A 15,911-nucleotide genomic window follows, 5' to 3' on the forward strand; every position below is an offset into this window, starting at 1 on the left:
GAAACCTTTCACATGGCTTGTTTAACCACTTAAGCCCCGGAGGATTTGGCTGCTAAAAGACCAGGGGGTATTTTGCGATTCGGCACTGCGTGAATTTAACGGACAATTGCGCGGTCGTGCGACGCTGTACCTAAAGGAATTTGATGTCCTTTTTTTCCCACAAACAGAACTTTCTTTTGGTGGTATTTGATCACCTGTGCGATTTTTTGATCACGAGCTATAAACAAAAAAAGAGCGACAATTTTGCAAAAATAACAATATTTTTCACATTTTTTTATATGAAATTCCCCCCAAAAAAAAGTAAAAATCAAAATTTTTTAACATTTTCAGCCAATTTGTTTTATGCTACATATGTTTGGTAAAAAAAATCGCAAAAAGCGTATTTTGATTGGTTTGCGCAAAAGTTATTGTGTTTACTAACAAAGGGAAAGATTTTTGTCATTTTTGTTGGTTTTTTTTTAACGCGTAATGGCGGCGATCTGCGATTTTTTTTGCGGTACTGCGACATTGGGGCGGACAGGTCGGACCCTTGACTGACATTTTTGACACTTTTGGGGTTACCAGTGACATTTCTACAGTAATCAGTGCTATATATATGCACTGTTACTGTAAAAATACACTGGCAGTGAAGGGGTTAACTTTATTTGAGAGGGAGGGGCTGTGTGTGTCCCTAGGGGCGTGATTCTAACTGTGATTGGCTGTCTGTTGAGCTGTAGTTACACTGATCAAAGGTTCTACATAGTAGAACCTTATGATCAGTGTTTCTACACAGGGAGAACTGACAGGCAGCTTGTTTACACAAGCTGCCTGCCTTTCTCCTTCTCCCCCGCCGATCGCTGAGTGACCGGCGGACATCGGGTCCGCCGGTCATACGCGCGGGGGGGTCCGTGACCGCGCGGGAGCGGGAGCGCGCCGCCGGCGGCGCGCACTCGCTCCCGAGAGCCTCAAAAGGCTAGTGACGTTAATTAACGTCACTTTGCCTGTGAGGGGCTGACTGCCGCAGTAAATCTACTGACGGCAGTCGGCAAGTGGTTAAGGGGTACCTCCACTTTATTCAAAATAATTGCAGATAAAAAAAAAATATATATAATATAGCATATACAATTGCTACAACAGCTATGTTGTAACAATAGTATAGTAAAGTATAGTATAGTATAGTAAAAATTACTTTCCCTCTTCAATCTGAAGCCTCTGTGTTTTTTTTTTGTTTTTTTTTTTTGTAAATTGCAATGCAATATGGCAATCTGGAGGTGTTCTGTACACTTTTGGTTTACAGAAATGTAATTTCCTGCTTGTGTGATTTGCTCACTGATTTTCTCAGAAGTCTGCACAACCAAGTTCTGGTTAATGTTGGGCAATAGTCATCCCACCACAGGGGTCACTGTGACTTGCAGAGCTCTTGCTGTAGACTCATTCACTTTACTCTTGCTGCCATGTAAATTTGCTACAAATTGGAAAAGTGTCAACTAGAACTTGTGCTTCAAGTGCTCTGCAAGTGTACAACTTGCCAGTGAAAATGTGCAGCAAGTTAACAAGACGTACAATTCAATGCTGCCACTAATATGTGGCATGCTTTTCTTGTAATGTACCTTGATCACTCAGAGGGAATTACTCGTTGATGTCATATGACAGTGGTCTCTTGAGTCTCCTCCTATTCACCTGTGTTCCCATGTAAAAAACAGGCACATTTTGCAGAGAAGGTACACCAGGGTCCAAATAAATAGGCTCCTAAGTTTTTGAATACAAACAACAGACTAGATGTAAGTATGAATTTAAAAATGACTGGGTTATGGTAACATATTAAAGAGAAGTATAGCTCCTGGCCCATTGGGATGCCTTTAAGTGCTTTTTAAGAGGTGTCTTCACCTCTACAATAAAGAGTATTAAGACTGACACGAGGGTCCATTAGAAAGCAGCAGGCTGAGCATGCCCGAAGGTTCAAAGGTCTCGTGGTTGGCTGCTCAGGAGGCTTTGACCAAAGTATCTAATTCAAAGGCAGAGAAGAAAAGTTTATTCACCAATGTGACTTTTTATGAGGAGGGGGAGCAGACCAGTCGACTCCTGGCCAAAATAGTTAGTATCCGCCCTTCAGTCCCCCATTGTGAGGCTATGAAACTATCAAATGGTCAATACACAGGTCGATATTATGGCCAAGTTGGTCCGTTTCTTTGCAGACCTTTATGCTTCCAAGCAGTCGCACACATCACACCTTGACTGTTATTTACAGTCAGTGTTGCTACCCCAACTTTCGGATTCTCAAAGGCTTAGCCTGGATAATCCCCTCACTCTAGAAGAGCTAAGAGAGGTGGTCAGTCCGTTCCCCACATCTAAGGCCCCTGGGGATGATGGGCTGCCAATGGAAGCCTATCAAACATACTCTGACTTTTTGCTACCCAGGTTATTCAAAGTTTTTAATAATGCCTGGTCCAGACAACAATTGCCTCCCTCCATGTCGAGAGCCAGTTTAATCCTTCTGTTAAAACCAGAGAAGCCAGCCATAAAGCCCAATTCCTATAGGCTCACATTACTTCTCCAGGCTGACATAAAAATTTTAGCAAATGTACTTGCAAGGAGATTAAACACTGTAATAACTGATATTATTTATGGTGACCAGGCAGGATGTACGCCTAATAAGTCGACGGCTATTAAACTTAGAAGGTTGTTAGGGAAATAGGGCCCTGTTGTCATTAGATGCCAATAAAGCATTTGACAGAATTAAATGGGGATATCTATGGGCAGTATTGTAGAAGTTTGGCTTTGGTGCCACTTTCATAACTTGGGGGCGCCTATTATACCATAAACCGCAGGCATCCATCAGAGAGGCAGGCAAAATATCTGACCGCTTCTATTTAAGGAGGGGTACCAGGCAGGGCTCCCCCTTTTGCCTCTATGTTTTGCTTCAGCAATAGAGCCACTGGCAGCATGCATCAGGGCTAATGACAGTATATAGTTCAGATTTGGTAGATTACAGGAGAACATTCTGATATACTGTATGCAGATGAAATGCTCTTGCTATTAGCGGACACAGACAACTCACCAAAAAATGTCATGTCAACAATAACAAACTTTTGGGTGATTTTCTGGGTTTACAATTAACTGGTCTAAACCCGCTCCTTTGCCACTCGATTAAGGGATCCACCCACAATTAGGAAATTACTGCCCAGTGCCTGTAGTAACATCATTTAAGTATCTGGGTGTAGTGATATCCCCACAACCATTAGACTTTTGCCATGTCAATACCCTGCCATTATTGCTGAAATTCAAAGATAAAATTAAGATATGGAATAAGTTATTCCTCTCTGTAGCGGGGAAAGCCAACTTGATTAAAATGATATTGCTGCTACATTTGTTATATCATCTACACAACTCCCCGGTGGTAGTACCCCTTAAAATATTTTGTGTAGTCAACTCCATCTTTCGGTCCCTGCTATGGAAAGGGAGCAATGCCAAAGACAAACTGGAACAGCTGCAAAAGCCCAAGGATAGGGCGGGGGCTGGCTCTTCCAGACCCCCTGGCTATACTTTTTGGCATTTCAGCTCCAAAACATGGTGGAAGGTATGGTGGAGACTTCAACTTTTAGAGCTGAGCCTCACAGCTCCTCGTTAGCCATATTGTTACAGTTTAGTGGGGCATCTACCTTGGCGGAGGGACTGGAAGCACAGCTCTTCTCCAAACCTAGCAAACATTACTAAATGGTATAGCCTTCTACAAAAAGAATGGGAGAAAGCAAAACATTTGCAAAAGGCCATTGGATACGCTAGTTATAGCCCAATTTGGGACAATCATATCTACCCTGAACTCCTCAAGCTACAGCATGCTGCTAGGTGGCGTGCTGTAGGTGTGACACACCTTAGACATATTTTTGAAAACAGTGCTTTGCTATAATTTGCTCAATTGCAGTCCAGATTTGGTATCCCCTTGAATATGCTATTTTATTATGTACAACTATGACATGCTGTCCCAGAGGTCTACGGAGGCATTGGAATGTTAGCCCCAACTAACCTAATTATGGAAAGAATACTCCTTTGACATTGTATTTTTTTTTTGAATCAGAGGAATGTTATTTTGCTATATACCTTTAAAGGAAAGGGGGGTTCTCCCCCTTGGGATGTAGATGACATTTCTTTTATTCTCAAGCATCTGACATCTAAGGCTGTATGTGACACTGTCGGGGGTCCATAAATCGTGAGGAGGCGACTCCAGTGTATTTGTAAAGTTAAATCTAGATTGTAACTAGCAGGGCCCTCTAATTCCTCCTGTATTGAATTGTATTGTAACTGTATTGTCTTCCCCCATATTGTAAAGTGCTGCGCAAACTGTTGGCGCTATATAAATGCTACATAATAATAAAAATAATAATAATAAATGTCATTCTGAAATGTTTTGTATAGATTTTACAACTGTACTTTTTGAATGTACAGAATCTCACAAAAGTGAGTACACCACTCACATTTTTGTAAATATTTTATTATACCTTTTTATGTGACAACACTGAAGAATGAAGAAATTACACTGTGCTACATTGTAAAGTAGTGAGTGTACAGCTTGTATAAGAGTGTAAATGTGCTGTCCCCTCAAAATAACTCAACACACAGTCATTAATGTCTAAACCGCTGGCAGTGAGTATACCCCTAAGTAAAAATGTCAAATTGGGCCGATTTAGCCATTTTCCCTTATCGGTGTCATGTGACTCTGTAGTGTTACAAGGTCTCAGGTGGGAATGGGGAGCAGGTGTGTTAAATTTGGTGTTATCACTCCCTCTCTCTCATAAAGTCCCACCGTGTGATTTTCGTGCGTTTTTGGTGGATGCAGTCAAATTTGACCCCAGTTTTTTCATATACAGGGATGGAGATCATAGCATGACCTGCTTGTCTCATGTAAAGTCCCAAATATTTTATGAAATTAGGGATGGAGGCACTGAGCTATACAGGCAAACTGCCTCCTATAAAGTCCCAATCTGTGTTTTACACTGCATCCGCCAAGGGATTGGAGGTGTATGCTTTTCAGCTGGTCATTTTCAGTTTGTACCATCTTAAGAACATTGCTATTAGAGCATTGAGATACCATACCAGTTGTGGATGGAAGTGGGGTGGGGGAAGTTTGGGCTGCTCCCTCCCACCTGCTTCCTATCCACCCATTAGCAACCATGTGCTCCCAGAGTGGAGACACTTACATTTAAAAGTGTTAGGGAATTTTTTTTCTGCAGATAAAACAGGGTGCCGTGTCGTGGCTCTGCAGCTTACACATGCGTTTGCAAATGCGTGTCAACTAAACCCCTGTTCCTTATGTACATTGAAACAGGTCTACTTGGTTGGTGGCAGACTGGAGGGTGAGTACATCAGACTGGGGGCTGGCTGGCTTCCATGCACCTCTTTAATCCTTTTCAATTTGTTTTTTTCCGATACAGGGATGGAGATGCTGGGCATACCTGCCGGTGTCTCATTCAAAGTCCCACATAGCCCACATTGTCTCTCTCATAATGGTTACTGGAAGTTCAACACGGGACCTCATGGCAAAGAACTCTCTGAGGATCTGAAAAAAAGGAAATGTTGCTCTACATAAAGATGGCCTATGCTATAGGAAGATTGCCAAGACCCTGAAACTGAGCTGCACCACGGTGTCCAAGACCATACAGCAGTTTAACAGGACAGGTTCCACTCAGAACAGGCCTCACCATGGTTGACCAAAGAAGTTGAGTGCACGTGCTCAGTGTCATATCCAGAGGTTGTTTTTGGGAAATAGACCTATGAGTGCTACTAGCATTGCTGCAGAGGTTGAAGGGGTGGGGGGTCAGCCTGAGTGCTGCTAGCATTGCTGCAGAGGTTGAAGGGGTGGGGGGGTCAGCCTGTCAGTGCTCATATCATATGCCGCACACTGCATCAAATTGGTCTACATGGCTGTCATCCCAGAAGGAAGACTCTTCTAAAGATGATGCACAAGAAAGCCCGCAAACAGTTTGCTAAAAACAAGCAGACTAAGGACATGGAGATTACTGGAACCATGTCCTGTGGTCTGATGAGGCCAAGGTAAACTTATTTGATTCAGATGGTGTCAAGTGTGTGTGGCGGCAACCAGGTGAGGAGTACAAAGACAAGTGTGTCTTGCCTAAAGTCAAGCATGGTGGTGGGAGTGTCATGGTCTGGGGCTGCATGAGTGCTGCCGGCACTGAGGAGCTACAGTTCTTTGAGGGAACCATGAATTCCAACATGTACTGTGACATACTAAAGCAGAGCATGATCCCCTCCCTTCAGAGACTGGGCTGCAGGGCAGTATTACAACATGATAATGACCCCAAACACACCTCCAAGACGACCACTGCCTTGCTAAAGAAGGTGAGGGTAAAGGTGACGGACTGGCCAAGCATGTCTCCAGACCTAAACCCTATTGAGCATCTGAGAGGCATGCTCAAATGGAAGGGGGAGTTGCGCAAGGTCTCTAACATCCACCAGCTCCGTGATGTCCTCATGGAGGAGTGGAAGAGGACTCCAGTGGCAACCTGTGAAGCTCTGGTGAACTCCGTGCCCAAGAGGGTAAAGGCAGTGCTGGAAAATAATGGCCACACAAAATATTGACACTTTGGGCCCAATTTTGACATTTCCAGTTAGGGGTGTACTAACTTTTGTTGCCAGCGGTTTAGAAATTAATGGCCATGTTTTGAGTTATTTTACGGGGACAGCAATTTTACACTGTAATACAAGCTGTACACTCACTACTTTACATTGTAGTAAAGTGTCATTTCTTCAGTGTCGTCACATGAAAATATATAATAAAGTATTTACAAAAATGCTAGGGGTGTACTCTCTTTTGTGAGATACAGGCATACCCCACTTTTAAGTACACAATGGGACCAGAGCATGTATGTAAAACGAAAATGTACTTAAAGTGAAGCAATACCTTTTTTCATTTCTCAATGCATGTAAATACACTAGCTCCATAGGAAATCTTGGTCAGCTTGACATGGCATTGCTCCCAAGCCATGTGACAAGGACACCAAGCTTGGGAAGCATGTTAAGGGGATCCAGGACTATGACATAGTAGATTACCTAGGCAAGCTGGCCAGCCACAAACAGGATATGTTGTAGTCCTGGGTCCCCTCTCGGTGCTCCCTAAGTCTGGTATCCCTGTCACTTATGGTTTAGGAGCAGTGCCATGTCAAGCTGACCAAGATTTCATATAGACGCCAATGTTAAAAACCGGGAGTAGTGTCATGCCAAGCTGAACAAGCTGTGTCCTTACTCGCGAGTGTACTTAAAGTGAGTGTACTTAAAGCGGGGTATGCCTGTACTGTATTTTGGATGTGACAATAAAATGTTACCTGACTTAAAAAAGACATTTTTAGCTATACTTCTTTTATGGATTGCAATGAAGTGAAGTTTGTTCTGCACTCCTGTGACCTGTCACTCAGCTGGTCCATGCTTTGGGAAAGATAACGACAATGTGCTCAGGAGCCACCCAGAAGCCCGTAGAGCAACAGAGAGCTGCTGAGAGCCTGAGCCATCCCCTCCTGCCCCCTGTGTGCTGAAGGGGCAGAGCAGAGAGCCGGTGACTGACAGTCATGGCTCTCTGTTAAGGGTGGAGGGGGAGAACTGAGCGATCAGCTGCACTTGATTGCTCAGTTTTCTGGGTAGAGGCAGAGTGGGGGACAGCTGCAGCTAGCATCGGTGCTGCAGCCATCTAGGTGAGTATGATTTTTTTTTTTGCCAATCCTGCAGGTTTTTTTTTTTCATTTTAAGTGATCTTTGAACATGTGGCTCTGTTATATAAGACATACGACTGTCGGAAAGTAGGCAGTTGGGTTTACTTGCATCCATGAGAAAGGAAAAAAGTTATTTTGTATTTCATTAAAAGCCAGATCCTTTCTTTACAGGGACTTCTAAAGGAATTGCTCACTGCCTGAGAAAGGTAAAACAACGCTTTGCAAAAAAAAAAAAAAAAAAAAAGGAGACTGACTCATCCTGTCTGATTGAATTTGTGTTTGGTTCTTTTATTGGTCTTTTGTTCTCTGTACTATAGAGCTTCTTTTGCTAGTGCTGCAATGTCTTTTGCTGCACTGACTGAGACAGTTGCACACTGCAAGGTAATAGAATGCATGGTACAGAGCTCAAGATGGCTGCTGTAACGTCAAGGACCTGTTCCTGTGGGAACCACTTGTCAGAAGAAATTCTTAGGTACATAATGTGAAACATGAATGGTTTCGGGGGAAATAGACTATCAGCTGATACAAAAAATAACAGTTGCCTTTGCCTTTTTTTTGTTTTGTTTTGTAAAGCAGACGTGTAACACATTGACTACCAAATAGGAAAAGACTTGAGTTCAAGAAAAAAAAAAGACTATAAATTCAAACCGATTTGACACTAATTGGCTAACTATATATTAGTTCTCACTGACTGAATAATGAGGAGAAATCAGTTGTAGCAGAGGTCTCATTATGTGTTTAGCTGGCAAAGCTATTAAGAATACCTCAGCCTGGCAAGTGAAAAGTCCTGCTAAGTTATTTTTCCATTTAATTAAAGCCTTTTTCTTTCTTTTACATGAAGTTTATTTTTTATTTTTAAAGCGATTGCAAAAACTAAAAAATAAAACAAAAGAAAACCCAAAAATTATATTTTAGCCTCAGCAAATCTATGTTTGAAATTTCATGGCACTTAAAAAGATTAATCAAACAAAAAGTACAATCTTCTTTGTCAGATTATGGGGATCATAATTAAGTGGTTTACTGCAGACTTTGCAAAAACCTTGTTTTATTCTCATTACACTAGAATTCGAGAAAAGGAAAAAGTATGATTATAATTTAATTTGAATTGCTCTTCTGAAACAGTTTTGTTTTTGTCATGTGACTGGCATAGCACCAATCAGGGCTGTGCAGACACAGACTCATACTGCAGTAATAGAAGCCCCTCCCAAAGATCATATGACCACACAGCAGTGCTGCAGGATTAATAAAACAAAATACAGTGGCATGATATGATTTATGTAAATTAATTATTAATTATTAATTAACAATTAACACTTCTCTGTTTAGTATCACTTTAACCCCTGCATACCTAAATTCTTCTTTGCAGTAAGTCAAAGTATGAATATAAAGAAAAAGGCGCCAAACCAGAAGATGAAGGCGCTAAATGCTCTCAGTGCACATTTGCAGTCCAAAAGGAGAGTTTCCACCCATATTTACATAGTTAAATAGGTTGAAAAAAAGATACAAATCCATGTAATTCAACCAACAAAACAAAACAAATAAATAAATAGAAAACCCCCATGTACAGAATCCTTGATCCAGAGGAAGGCAAAAAAAAATCCCTACAAAGCATGCTCCAATTTGCCCCCGGAAGACAATTGGAACGTCCCTTGATCCACAATCTCTTGTCTTATTACCTATAAAAGTTGATATCCAGTTATGTTTTGTGCAATTGTGACTGTATCCAGCTCTTTTTAAACACAATCTACTGCACCGACCAGATCTAGCTCTTCTTTTGGCCTTATTTTGATCCCTTGAATACATTCAAGTAGGGTTGCACAGATACAGTTTTATTTAGCGGCAAGTACAAGTACCAATACTTGTTCTCAAGTACTTGCCGATACCAGTTACCAATACCTTTGTGGTGCGATTTGAGCCCATACAAAATGAATGGCCTTAACACGCACTGCAAAGAAGTCACTATGACAAGCCTGGGCTCACACAGGAGCAGTGCGGGAAGCTGCATGTGATTCAGACAGGAATTGCACCACATTTCTGTTCAAATGTCATGCAATTCTTCAGTTTGTATGGGCTAAGTTGAACCACAAATGTATTGGCAATTGGTATTGGTGAGTACCTGAGCACAAGTATCAGTACTTGTACTTGTCGATAAAAAAGCGGTATTGGTGCTACCCTATTTGAAAGTAGGGATCAGAATTAGATCAAAAGAAAAGCTAGATCTGGACAGTGCAGTAGATTTTATTTTAAAAGAGTATCGGTTTCAGGTATCGGGTATGAGTACTCGTGCAAATGTCTAGTATCATCACCAATATCGGTATCAGTGCAACCCTACTTTTAGGTTCTAATACACTTTTTAAGCCCTGATGAAGGGTAGTTTTGTGCCCCCAAAACACACTAGCTGTTTTTGTGTGATGAATTTACGATTAATTAAAAGCATTACGGACTGTTTTCACATGTGGGTTTGGTGCCTATTACTGTACATTTGTACTTGGAGTTACAGGTTGGAGTTTCGAGTACCCATCAAGGAAGGCCTGTTTTATTTGAGAGCTGCCTTACCAGAGCCAGTGAGCATCCTGAAAAATGTCCTTGCCTTTAATTTTCTGAATACATTTTGAAATCTTGATGCCTCTTAAATATATCTTATTGTAATTCTTTATGGTAAGAGCTGTGAAAATGTGGAATAGACCTCCACAGGTGCTAGTTCTAGCCAAAACTGTTGACTGTTAAAAAAATGCAGAAAATATTCAGGTAATAATATGTAGAAGTAATAACACCCTAGATTGTTGATCCAATGATTCTCCTTAGGGGATCAAGAAGGAAATGTTCCCCTGTTAGAGGAAATTTACCACACATTTCGTGAGGTTTTTTTGCTTTCAACTTAATCAGTTACGGGTTTACGGTTTTGAGGGTGCAGATTTTTTTATTTATTTATTTTCCCTATTGGCGAACACAATGGACTTTTTTTAACCTGAATAATTATGTAACAATGCTAGAATTTGTAATATGGGTAGAAGTTCAGGATGCAAAGTGAGCACTTGGTAAATGGTTTTCCCTCATGGGGGAGCTTTGGTTTACATTTTATTACCACTGGCACATAGAAACAAAATTTTTCCTGTATTTTACTATCTAATGAGGATTTGTGTACCAAGCTCAATATCTTATTTATTTTTTCCGGTGTCAATGTAATCATAAGATCCCGCTACCACTTTCGTAAAAATGCCAAATACTGTTCTACCGGGTCCTCTAATAACATAGTATAAAACCGAGATATTAGGTGTCTAGGCGTTTCTCCTGATAAACATACAGTTTCAAATTGAGTCGGATCTCGTGGTTTATAGCCTTTTTGCTGGAATGACCAGATAAAGTGTCGCAATTGGTAGATACTAAAATAATCTAATGACACTCCAGGCCATGCCTTAATCTCCTCTTGAGAAGGCCTTCTCAAGAGTGAGCAACAACTTGACAGCAGTTGTTGAGTGGAAATTTCTTAATAGTGGAAAAACACGGCTCACGCCCACATTGTTCATTAGTGATGTCACTTCCTTAGCAGCAGAAGATTATACATTTCACTGCATGCCATCTTCATGGCAACGTTTTTACTTGCATTTTCTGCTGATTTTTTTTTACTTACATTACTTAGAATGCAGTAGGCACAGTGATATTTTGTGGAGGAAGGAGTGGATGGGGGCTCAGCTGTGAACGTGGTTGGCTCTGGAGATTCTGGTAGATATGACAGTTCTATGTTTGCTGTGGTTTCTCTGCAGTAGCCGACTGCAATAAAACAAACAGAAATATAAAAAAGTTGACATATAAACAGTTGAAAAAAATGTGAAAGGCAAGAAATAGTTAGGAAGGCAGCTAAAGTTAGAATCAGATCCCCCATTACATCACAGTCCTTACCTTCAAATCAGACATCCCCCTTACATCAGAGTCCTCCCATACAACATTAGAGTTCCCCCTTCACATCAGGAGCCCCCCTTCATATTAGGGAGTTTCACTGGGAGGAATTTATCAAAACTGGAGTAGCTAGAATTTGTAGCAGTTGTGCATGCCAATCAATTAGCTTCTATCTTTCATTTTTAAAGTTTAACTGAACAAGTTGAAGCTAGAAGCTGATTTGCCATGCACAGCTGCTCCAGTTTGTAAAACAATCCCCCCAGTCTCTCTATTTGTTCTGTTTACCATTATCATCAGGAGTGAAAGTGAAAGAAAATCCCAAATTTAAGGTTGTCACCAGAACAGGAATAGAGAGGAAATCTTCCAACAGGGACAATTGTTCTGGGGAACCTGAAGACAACCAGGGATTCCCATATCATGGAGAGATTTCATCTCACTTCCTGTTTTAGACATGGAGCAGAAAGTGAAGGCAAATCTCCCCAGTGGGACACAGATGACAAAAAAAAAAGATTGGGGTTACGACTCTCCCTTTCCAAAATGAAAAAAATAAAAATGTTTTGCCTTTAATTCTACTTTAACTCTTTTGCTTATACGCAGTATAATAGTTATGGCAGTGGCAATGAAAGGAGTAAGAGGTTAAGGGCCTTGAAGTAGCAGCAGCTGAAGTTGCAGATTGTTGTACTCACAAGAAAATTCAACATGCATCAGAAAAACATTTTTTTTACAACCTGTTTTCAGTTTATTATCTAGTATGACTGCAACAAAATAACATTAGCTCACCTGTAGGAACAAAACAATGGCTACTCCGCAGGATTTTTCATGTAACGTGCAATCAAAGAAACAAGACTCTCTAGTAAACACAAGAGCTGCACCAGTAAATAATACACCTTGGATTCTCAGGACAAAACCCTGCTGTCCACTAAACACAATGGACCATGAAAAAGCTTTGGTTGTATCCTACATGTGTTCACAGCTTAGAACGCTTGTAAAATATTGCTTTTGATTGACAAAAGAAGTCCCTTTCTTTGTGTCTGAATGATCCACTGCTACAAAAATGTCACTGCTCCTTTCAGAAAGGAGAGGTGAGCTGTAAACACATTATTTTTTTATTTTTCACTTTTGAAATCAGGAGGCGAAGAAAGAAATTCATCTAGTTGCCTACTGTTCTTAGCCTCAGGCAGATTTACAATGTGTGATCTGGTGACTTGAATAGTAAAAAAGATAAAGCACTTGTCCCCACGTAGCTGGTGACTGGTTGCACCTCTCGTGGTCATACTGTGCTCTTGTCTTTGACTATAGTTATCTCTTGACTCAGAACAAGCTGAACTTTGTTAAGGGCGAACCAATCTTTTTTTTTTTTTTTTTTTTTTTTTATAAAGCAGGAGTGCTTTATTGAACAAGTAAAACAATACAGCACAAGTACTCACATAGACAAGTTACAATGCCATCATTGAGTAAAAGGCAAATACAAAGCTACAAGACCCAACTGTACAGTGCCAAGAAGCAAATACCCTTTACTTGAACAGAAATAGTAATGGCACGCTTAAAATATGAGAACCAACACAAGTAGAGTTGAGCGAACACCCGGATGTCCGGGTTCGGCGGGTTCGGCGGAACTTGAAAAAAAAGTCCGGGTTCGGGACCCGAACTTAACTCGAACTTTACCCCGATCCCGAACCCCATTGAAGTCAATGGTGACCTGAACTTTTGAGCACTAAAATGGCTCTAAAAAAAACATGGAAAGAGCTAGAGGACCCTCAACATTGGTAATAATTAAATAATATAAAATAAAATAATTTTCCCCTTAAATTGGTGCTTTTGGAATAGCAGATTAGAACAGCAGTGTCTAAACGCTTTAAGTCACAGTAAAATATGAAGGAAAAAACGTGTTGTTTTTTTAAAAATCCAGATTAAGCAGACACATATGCACTGAGCTTGCATTACATGGCCGCTACACGCCCCACCTAACAGACTGATAAAAGTTTTTTTTCCTCCCTCCTCCTCACTGGGCTCAGGTCAGGGCAAAAAGTTTGTGCACTGCACTCCCACACAATAAAATCAATGTAGATTACTGTCTGATGAAAGAAGATTCTTCCTATTCTTTCCCTGAAAGCAATCTCCAGCCTGCCGCTACAATAATCTCCTATCTCTCCCTCAGCGGCATCAGGAACCTCTCCCTACAGTAGTTAGGGCAGAGTGACGTGCGGCACTACGTGACTCCAGCTTATATAGAGGCTGGGTCACGTGCTGCACTGGCCAATCACAGCCATGCCATTAGTAGGCATGGCTGTGATGGCTTCTAAGGGCACACTAGTTAAACGCTTGTTGGTTGGCTGCCCTGCAGCTGTTGAAACCGCGCCATTAAAACCGTGCCAAAACATGAAATAAATTACCGAACAACGGACTGTATCTCGAACATACAGTAAAATGTTTGGGTCCGGGTACCGAATACCCAAAAGTCTGGTACGATCCCAAACAATACAGTCCGTGTTCGCTCAACCCTAAACACAAGATATATGAAAGACAGAGCAACAGCAGGTAAATCATCAATCTAATTGCATAACAACTATGAGAAAAAACAAAAAAAAAATAGACAACAATATTCAATTGGAGGTCCAAGAAGACCAAACTTTCTCATACTTCCAGGGACAACCCTGATTGATATATCTAAGTCTAGACATAGCTAAGGCAGCATCTACCATTGCCTCACAGGAGGACACCGCTGGGGGGGGGGGGGCTGGAGGACGTCCACTTGATTTATTTTTGGCGTAGTATAGGAGGTACGAGAATAACAAATTCATATGAAAGGGCCTCTTCTCATACTCATGGATGCCCAGAAGTGCCAGATCCAGGGAAGCGCTGCTCTGCGGAGCTCTGGGGACGATATACAGGTATATCTAATAAAATTAGAATATCACCTGGTGTTGTGATCAAGGATGTTTGCCGAAACGCGTCAACCCCTTTGTATACTCTTTTAACATGTAACCAATAAATCTTTCATATGGATTTGGAGTTTCCGGCTCTTACTGGATTTGATTGCTCAAATGTTGTCTGGAGGACATCGAAGCCAGAGCATCCATCTGTGGACTCTACCTAAGAATTGAAGGAGGTTCCCCTGTTATAAGCGCTGCATTTATATTGTATATAAATAATAATATATATTATTTATATTCAACTTTTTGATGATGTTCTAATTTTATGAGATGTATATATATATATATATTTATACATACACACAAGTTATAAATAAACCCTATATTTAAAAACTTCAGAAGGGCATCATAACTGAATTTATTTGAAATAAACTTCTTATCTCAGGCAGCTTCAATGCCCACCTGACTTTCCACTTGTAAAACAACTGATCGATGTTGCTGCAAGTCTACCAGAGGCAATTAGTATATATTTTTTCGACATTGTGTTGGACACAGTCGATCCTTCAAGAGCCTGTACAAACATTAGGGAATAAGATGGATAAAGAATATATCTATAAACTGGAGACATTCACTATCCCGCTTTATAATATCAGATTTATCTAACAAGCAGTTATGTTTTAAATGTCAGTACGCAAATGTCAGACAGTAATTAGTGATGGCTCGATGCTTTAGAAAATGCGAACACTTCTCAATAAGGAGCCACTGAATATAAAATTAGTGTTTATTTCACAAAAAAAGCATTTATTACAACAAAGGTTTTGAGCTGTATTGTTGGTTTGACATGACTCTTGGCATAGAGTTCATTGCTAATTTCTGTGCATGGCTAATCAAAGTGTAATATTGATTGACAAATTGATTGACTGATTGATTGACTTTCTTTTTATGTGTTATATAAAAAGTTAAATGACCAAATAAAATCTGGCATGCACTGTATCTATTTAAAGATACACTGTCATGTGGATACTATCAAACCCTGCAGAGAAAAACTGGTGACCTAGTGGCCTGCGGGTGGAATTGCAGTGTACAATCAGTAGACGGAGCAGGATGCTGAAGGTCCTAGTGGTGCTTCTAGCTATTCAGGAGAGTAAAGACTGGATTTATTGGTGGAGGTACTGGTAAGTTTTAGATAACGGTAATATTCATATTTTTAAGAGACACTGTCGTAAGGATACATTTTCTAATATTACATCTTTACTGACAATACAGACAATAAAAATGGTGTTTTCATTTTTAAGAACACACTCGGAAATTCAATCTGCCTTCCACACTGGAAAATGATGGAAAGTCCCCCTTCTTTTTAAATAGAAAATATACTGTACATGACATTTTGTCACCCTAATAATGAGCTGATAGCTGATTGGAGTTTAACAACCTTTGGATTGGA

The 15,911-nt window shown here is 40.6% G+C and overlaps 1 protein-coding gene across 4 annotated transcripts in view; it reads right to left on the reverse strand.

The window, feature by feature from the left end:
- ELFN1 (extracellular leucine rich repeat and fibronectin type III domain containing 1) overlaps positions 1–15,911 on the reverse strand; it is an 895,638-nt gene that overhangs the window by 101,068 nt on the left and 778,659 nt on the right. For 3 of the 4 annotated variants that reach the window (XM_082260824.1, XM_082260825.1, XM_082260826.1), the window contains exon 6: positions 11,329–11,468. The exons of the other annotated variant lie outside the window; for it this stretch is intronic. The gene's annotated coding sequence lies outside the window, so the exon portion shown is untranslated. The remainder of the gene's footprint in view (positions 1–11,328; positions 11,469–15,911) is intronic. 4 annotated transcript variants of the gene reach the window in all.

The sequence above is a fragment of the Pelophylax lessonae genome, assembly GCF_965119305.1.
Source record: "Pelophylax lessonae genome assembly, chromosome: 6".
Lineage (NCBI taxonomy): Eukaryota > Metazoa > Chordata > Amphibia > Anura > Ranidae > Pelophylax > Pelophylax lessonae.